The following is an 8793-nucleotide window of genomic DNA, read 5'->3' on the forward strand; positions in this document are numbered from 1 at the left end:
AATGCCTCCCCTGCTGGCCTGATCGCCTCTCACTGCCCCCCTCTGCTGGCCTGGTTGCCCCTCACTGACCCCTCCTGCCAGCCTGGTCACCCCACGCTGCCTGCTGTTCAGTCGTTTGATCATCCCTTACTAACCCCCTGCCGGCCTGGTCACCCATGCCGCCTGCTGCTCAGTTGTTTGGTTGGCCCTCACTAAGCCCCCTGCTGGCCTGGTTGCCCCATTCAGCCTGTTCGGTCATCCATCTGGTTGTTTCAGATGTGACAGCCCCTGGCAAAATAAATAAATATATATATATATATTTTTTCCAAATGATTTAATTTTTGTGAGCATCTTGAAATCACTTTTTATTAGTCAACAATTAATGAGAGACTATTATATAGGATACTGGATAAAATTAAATGAGCCAATTCAGTAAGGATCCCTCTATAAAAATTGCTTTTAGTCCTGTGTGATAGAGAAAACTTAAAAAAAAAAATTTTAAAAGGTGCCCTAGCCGGTTTGGCTTGGTGGATAGAGCATTGGCCTGTGGACTGAAGGGTTCCAGGTTCGATTCCAGTCGAGGGCATATGCCTAGGTTGTGGGGTCGATCCCCAGTGGGGGATGTGCAGGAAGCAGCCAATCAATGATTGTCATCATTGATGTTTCTATCTCTCTCTCCCTCTTCCTTCCTCTCTGAAATCAATAAAAGTATATTTAAAATAAAAGTGAGCTTCTTTTAAAAAAGGTTAATGTCATTAAGAAAATCACTGGTTTTTCAAAAAAAAAAAACAAACACCAAGAGATATTTAAACTTTGCAAACAGGGACTTGGATAAAGAGTATGAAGTTATAAAATAATACTTGTAATTTTAGTAAAACTATTTTAAAAATGGGTTTTCTAGACTTGTTTCTTTATGTATATCATTAATAGGAATGCTCAAATATTTTTCTATCTACAAATTTTCATCATTATCAAGAACAACCAGAGAGTTTTATGTTTCCTTACAATTTTGTACTTAATGTAGTCTCTCATAGATGCAACATTAGTTATTTCACATTTTGGTGAACAAATCCATCTTTTCATCCAGATAACTTGGCCTAGGGTATTTTCTTCACCAGTGTACCTAGACTTAATTGAAGGAACCTGCTATAATCTAACTACTATTGCTAACCAATAGCTTTTGTGTTGCCTAAGATAGCAATTGATTCATATTACCTGATCTTTTATGAACTCTCATGGATTTAAAATACTTCCTTCCTTTTTCTACTTTCCTCCACTTCCCTTTCCTTTCTCTCTTTCAAAATGAAACTGTCTAAATTTCCTGCAGTTTAAATATGAGAAGCTACAGCATCAAATTTCATTAAGGATGTCAAATATTGCTTCATATGAAATTAATTTTGAATTGAGATACTGCCAAATGCAATCTCTAGTTCAATGCAAAGTGCTTCTAAGTGTGACTATCTAATCCATTTTTACACAGGATATAATCATCTATAGTGTTTTTGGTGAGTGGATAATGTATTTGTCCATTATCATCTACTAGAGCAGATATTCACCACCTGGGTATCTCCATGGACAGTTTTATTATGACAACTAATTATTCAGGAGGTTCTGTATATCTGCTCATTATGGGACAAACATTTGATTCTAGGCAAAACAAAGTACATACAGCAGGCATGTCTTAAGCAAACTACTATGGTAACACATGGGCCATACCTTGATTCAAGATTCTATTTGAGCTCAGCAATGCCAACAGAACAAGATCGAGAAATAATGATGATTCACATGTTCTATACATGGCATATCCTACAGATACACACACACACACACACACACACACACACACAACACCCTGAAAGATGTAAATGAATTGGAATATTATGCTAATACTAGAGGCCTGGTGCATGAAAATTCATGCACTGGAGGGGGCTGAGGGGACTGGGTGCTGCTATCTTGTGGCTGTGGGCACTGCCATCTTTGAGGATGTGGCATTCAATTAGCATATTACCTCCTTATTGGCTGTGGGCACCACCATCTTTATGATGGCATGAGGGTCAATTAGCATATTTCTTCTTTATTAGATAGGATGTACAGGGTGGGTTTATAGTTGTTCATATGGAAAATAATACAGTAATTAATAAATAAGAATAGAAGAATAAACTCTGTGTTTCACATTCTCGTAACTGTAAACCTACTTTTACGCCAACCTGTAGTTTCATTCTGCAAAAATAACCAATAGCTTTTGTGTTGCCTAAGATAGGAACTGATTCATATTACCTGGTCTGAGATCTTTTATGAACTCTCATGAATTTAAAATACTTCCTTCCTTTTTCTACTTTCCTCTACTTCCCTTTCCTTTCTCTTTTATATCTTTTATTTTCACCAGGTCACTAGCTATGAAAAAAATTTACAGTAGGCTTCAGTCTTCCTCATTAGTCTTAAACGCTCCATTGTGTACTGAGAAGCAGCCACAAGTACCATGATCTACCCCATTTTTGTTTATTTTCATGGACTGGAGGAAGCTTTGCTTTGAGAAAAATTACTAGTTAAGATGCTTGTGAATTTAGGATATTGCTTTTACATGTAAATTTTTCTCCTAGGGTATCAGTTTGTTTTCTCTCTTCCCATAAGAGTTATGTCCCACTTTTTATGAGATGTTCAATTAAAGTTTACCCGAACCCCAACCTGTCCAGGTTAACAATCTCACACCCATTCCCCTTTGTTCCAGAGTCTGTTTATGATTTCTTTTGTGGTTTTCATTCAGATTTAAATTCCAAGATCATCTCTTTACTTTCAGTACATTTTCCCAGGACACATGTTACACAGAAATGTGGAGATGGTGAATTATCATAAATGTTGCTTGGTGAACTGATTTAATGAAAACTTGACCATCATTCCCTTGTTTTTAAAAATTCCCATATGTCTGCCATTTTGCTAAACCACTTCCGGCCGCAGAGCCATAGGAGCTGCTTTGAATGTGATGATTGTTGGGATTGATTTCTCCCCTTAATAATTCTTTTTGTAACCATGGTCTCTTACACATGTACTTCCCTTTCTCCTGGGTGGCAAGGGTCAGAGGGCTTAGATTCTCACAGTGTGAGAATGCTGCCTTTGTAAGATTCCCATCACTGAGTAGAATAATAAGTGAGGCTTACATGCAGGGTGTGTGCTAGCTAATTAATATGAAATGAAGGCTAAATAGGTAATTTTTGTTTGGTTAGCTCTCGGTATGTGTTCCTGGGTCTAAAGCTGGTTATAACAGAGAGCGAGTACAATTGTATTTTTATACAGATGGTTGCCGTTAGTGTCTGATTATTACCTAAACTTCCTTGTCCATGTTTCAGCAGAGAATAGTTGCTCCCCATAGACAGAGAGCTCCTCTCAGGCACTGAAATTCAATTGACTTCCCAGCGAAAGCCCCAGTGGGAGCTGCCCAAGGGTATCTGAGGGCGGGGTTTGGACACTGGTGAGTTACAGCCTGTCAGGTTCAGGCTTCACATTTGCTGCTCTAAGTTCCCAAGTGGCAGGTGTGGCCTCTGTCCTACAGACCACACTGTCTTGTGGACATAAGCCAGATGGTTCCAGGTTCTCTGTTAGTTAAGCAAAGACGTTTTAAAAGTTCAGTTCTTTTCTGCCCATTTTGAGTATCACAGAACTATATTGGCAAAATGTATAAACTCACCATCTACAAGTCTTCAGTGGTAAATTAAAAAAAATATACTGGCACTGTTGGGTAGGCGTACAGACTAACACAGTTAGTTTGCTAAGGCTACCGTAACAAAGTAACACATACAGTGAGCAAATTGAACAACAAAAATTTGTTTCTCACAATTTTGGAGGCTAGAAAGAAGCCTGAGAGTGAGGTGCTGTCAGGGTTGATTTCTTCTGACACCCCTATCCTTGGCTTGTGTCTTCACATGGCCTTTCCTCTGTCTGTGTCTGCGTCCTAATCTCTTCTTGCAAGGTCAACAGTCCTATCAGATTAGGGCCCACTCCAATGAACTCGTGTTTAGCTTAATTACTATTTTTAAGGCCCTATCTCCAAATACAGTCACATTCTGATTCATTAAGGGTTAAGACTTCAACATATGAATTTTAGGGGGACACAATTCAGCACCTGACAGAGCCTTACTGGGTCAGGAATATGTCTTTTCAGGATTTACACGTATCTCTCCATAAATTGTGGATAAAGCTACATTTAGTATGTATTCATTTATTAAAAACGAAAGACAAACTGCAGTCTTTTTCTTTTTTTTTTTTTGGTTGCTCCATTTAATATTTAGATTCTGGAAAGCAGAAAATGGAGGGTTCGCATCTTATTCTTTTAATTTATCATGTCATCTGTAGCCAATCACTGCACTTAGTTTTCAAAATAAGTCTTTAAAATCCATTTATTAGATCTAAGGAAGTTAGAAGCACAGAAACTATATAATTCAAATGAGTCTAAAGTGAAGAAAACCTACTCCAATGTGTAAGTCTTCACAGTCAACAACTGAGCATGAATTGTTCTGTTAAGGTATTGAATTTAAACTTCTATTTGATTGATTCAACTTTGTTTTAACTTGAAAAAACATGGCGATTTTTTGAAAGGAAAACATTTATGTTCTGAAATTAGTATTTGAGATAATGTTTAGAGTTTCAATCTAAGCTTTGACTTTCTTTTTTTTATTTACATTATTTGTGAGCCCATTAAACACTGCCATGATATGCAGCTGATACAAGCAAAAACCTTATATGAATTTTTTATAGATTTTTAATTTTAAACTTATAGTTAAGTATGTAATTTCTTTATTTTTCAGCTTTGTATCTAATTTAACTTTTGTTCTAAGAGGCACAAAAAGTTAAGTAATTTTTTAAAAATGTTGTCAATTGCAAAAAATCATTAATTGCAAATTGCCCACTAATCAAATTAAAATGAAAAGGACAGGGTAAAGAGAGTGTAAAAAGGATATAATTTCTCTAAAAGCTGAGTAAGTCCAGCTATGTGAGCAAGTAGGAAAACCGACACACACCAAAATGGCTTAGATAATTAACAAGCTTGTGAGAAAGTGGAAGAAGCATTGAGTCTTCCCAGTGAAAAATAACTCCCATTAATTATTTAAGATCCAGAAGCAATGTGGGATATAATAGCTTTATTTATTGCTTTCTCAGAGGAGGAAAAATAAATTAAAAACAGCTCTAATATTTGAATATATTTTCAGCCATTACATTTGTCTGGCCAGCTCAAATTTCTATGTTCTATTTTAAGATGTCTCTTCTTTTAAGACAATTTACAGATCTTTAAAAGTCATAGAATATGGAAAATATTCAGTTACTTGGTTGGTACTGCTTCCTTTAATGTGTAAAGCTTTCTAGCACTCAGAACATGTTATAAGGTAGGATTACTTGTTTTTACATATATAAAAAATAAATTGCTTCCTGAATATTCTTCAAGGCCAATTAGTTCACTGATATTGCAAACTACTGAGGTGGCATTTCAGGTTTCTGCTAAGTGGCCCTGCTTACCTTGCTGTGTTCTGACCTAAAATCTCTGCAAATATAATTTCTATACCATTTCCTCTGGTGTGTGTACAGATATTTTTTTTCTCATTATAATTGGTTGAAGTAAGAAAATTGGCTATTGAGGAAGCTATTGTAGATGTCCTACTTTTGAAAATATTCAATAATTGCTGAGACCCTCACCTTAATTCATTAAAAAACCATAATTCAAAATTATTATATTAATCAGTAGCACTGCTAATTAGTCTGTAAAACTTTCTTTGTCCCTATGTGTTCTTGAACAGTGTTTAAGAGAACAAGACAGCCTAAGTAAACTGTTACAAATGTTAACAGTGGTCATGCCTGTGATTTTGGGTGAGACATGGAAAGAGTAAGTTGTAAAAGAATAAACCAGATAGTTATTAAAGAGATTTAAATTTTCAGAGAATGGAGTAATTCCTACCTCATTCCCTTTCCTGCCTGCAAAACCTTATCCAGGATCACTATCGGAGAGCTTATAATGCTGCATCCACACAGGCATGGAATATCACACAGTAAAGCATCCAACTAGGGGATCCGCTTAACAGTGAAGGAGGTGGGAGTGGACCACGATTAGAGAATCCACTGGAGGATCACCCAGAAGCAACCAGCCTCATGGAATGCTGGGTGGCCTCCTAAATGCCAGCTCAGGAAAGGCTTTGAAATGATTGGGTGACATCTTTGAGGATGCCGTGATTTAGTATAGCCATTTCCAAAAGGAAGGATACAAGGATTCAGTATTCAGGATGAAAGGAGAAAGCTATATAGAATATAACCCCCTGTATTCACATCCCAACCACCTGGTTGAGCTGCTTAATTCCATTCAAGGCAAAGGTTGCAAAAGGCCAGCAAAGGAAAGGCGTGCAGGGCTTAAAATGAATTCCTAGTTGTAAAGGGGCAACACAAGTAAACAAACCTGTCTTTTTCCTTTCATGATAACCCTTTGGCCACAGATGATGCAGGTTTTGTAAAGAAGCAGCTGCTCATATAATCACCTTTGGCCACGATGCAACCAATTAATTACTGTGCCATCCCATAAAAGGCTCCACAGAGCCATGTTGTCTTTTGTACATTAGCTATCTCAAAATTATGGTAATATTCCAATGAACCAACCTCAAACACAAATTTACAAATCACCACTTTCCCCTACCTTCCCCCAAAGCCCAATTATCTGTAAAGCATTTGATCAATCTCCAGATTAAAGAGGCTGTGGAATTGTCAAACCTATTTGTGTTTTCATGACTCTTTAAAGAGTGCCCCAGTGGATTACACTAACAGAAGGATGAAAACTGGTGAAAAGATACTGTGTACATTTCTATATATGCAAGCATACACACATACATATGCATGCATACGCAGAAAATGACTATAACTTTCTTGTTCATGACAATCCTCAACGGATTATTTACAAATGGTTTTTATGACCAGCAGCTAAGTCTTCACTTTCCTGCTAAACCTCCTCAGGCCTTTCAAGTGTTTCTCCCATGTCATGGTTCCTAGATCCTTTTCTATCTCACCCTCTTTTTCTGGACTTTCTTCATTTTAGCTAAAGATGACATGTTTAATGGTACTTTTTTTTGTTTTTGTTTTTTAACAAAGTACAACCATGGCTCACAGTTTTTGCAAGGATAAAATGCATGATATATATATATATATATATATATATATATATATATATATATATATTTAATTGATTTACATTGTACAATGTTTTGTTTGCATATATACTCTTGAGTGGTCTACCTTAAATTGGGTATAAACAGAGGGAAAAATTATTTTGTTTATAAAAATCCAGTTTTATTCCTGCTGCCTCAGCATAACTATTAACCCCTCCTTTTACTTTTAAAAGTGTTTCTTTTTATTTTTTTGTTAAATATATTTTATTGATTTTTTACAGAGAGTAAGGGAGAGAGACAGAGAGTTAGAAACATTGATGAGAGAGAAACATCAATCAGCTGCCTCTTGCACACCCCCCACTGGGGATGTGCCCTCAACCAAGGTACATGCCCTTGACCAGAATCGAACCTGGGACCCTTCAGTCCACACACCAATGCTCCATCCACTGAACCAAACCCGTTAGGGCAAAAAGTATTTCTTTTTAGATGGAAAATTATATGATCCAATTAGTTATAAGCTGTACATTGATTTTTAATTAGCATTTGACTTATCCATCAAAAGACTATTCACTTTTGATCAGTAACCTAACGGTTCTTATCTTTAGAGAATATATCATGTATAGAGCAAACAATGTGGATTGACAGCTCAAATGTTTTCTACTAAATCTTGTATGTTGCTAAGTACATGTTCCAAGCCCCTTCACAATTCATCTTTCATTAAATTCAGTTTGATGATTTTATTCCTGTTTTGTTCATTAATTAGTAAATGGAATATCAACTCGCTTTTATAACTGTTTATTTAATATGCTGTTGTAACACTACTTTAGACATGAGAAGATGAACATGGGAATCTTCATGACTCATTCCATTCACCCCGGAAATGATTATAGCAGAAGGGGAACAAACAAACAAAAAAACCTGATGACTAATAAAGGACATTAGTCTGAAAGAAAATATTCTACTCTCTGCTGATCATAAAATAAACCATAAACCATGAAGAAAACTCCCTTTTTTTGTGGAGCATTCCACTTAATGTAATCAGGGAGGTATTCATGTCTATGTTGGAACTTAAAATTCCAGAGAAATTTCTAACCAGCTGAAACTGTCAATGTTATGAAAATGAAAAGTGTCAGGTTGAATTCCATTCTGGGCAGTGCTGAAGGGTTAGTGTTCAATTAGATACAATGTCCTTAACTGACACCTCATTTTTGCTTCTAATGAACATATTAGTACTATGTTAGAATGAGACTTCCCACCGTGAAAAGGATAGAAAATTGTGAATTTAAGTGGGTATCTGCCCCTAGCATTATTGGATATTACTAAATATCCGGTAAATGGGATATAATGCATCTTTAAGTTCCTCTCAGCAAAGGTAGCATTTTTTGTATGTGTTGTTCTTGTCCAGTATTTAAAATTAGAGGCACAATGCATGACATTTTGCAGGGGGTGGGGTTCAGCCCTGCCTGCGCCCTCTCGCAATCCGGGACCCCTCGCTCCTAACCGCCCACCTGCTCACTCCTTACTACTTGACCCTCTGGTCCTTACTGCCAGCCTGTTCGCTCCTTACTGCTTGGCTCACCACTCCTTAGTGCTGCGCCAGAGGCAGGAGAGGCTCCTGCCACCGCCCTGCGCTCGCCAGCTGTGAGCCCTGCTTCTGGCTGAGCGGCACTCCCCCTGTGTG

Source organism: Myotis nattereri, assembly GCF_964212035.1.
Source record: "Myotis nattereri genome assembly, chromosome: 4".
NCBI lineage: Eukaryota > Metazoa > Chordata > Mammalia > Chiroptera > Vespertilionidae > Myotis > Myotis nattereri.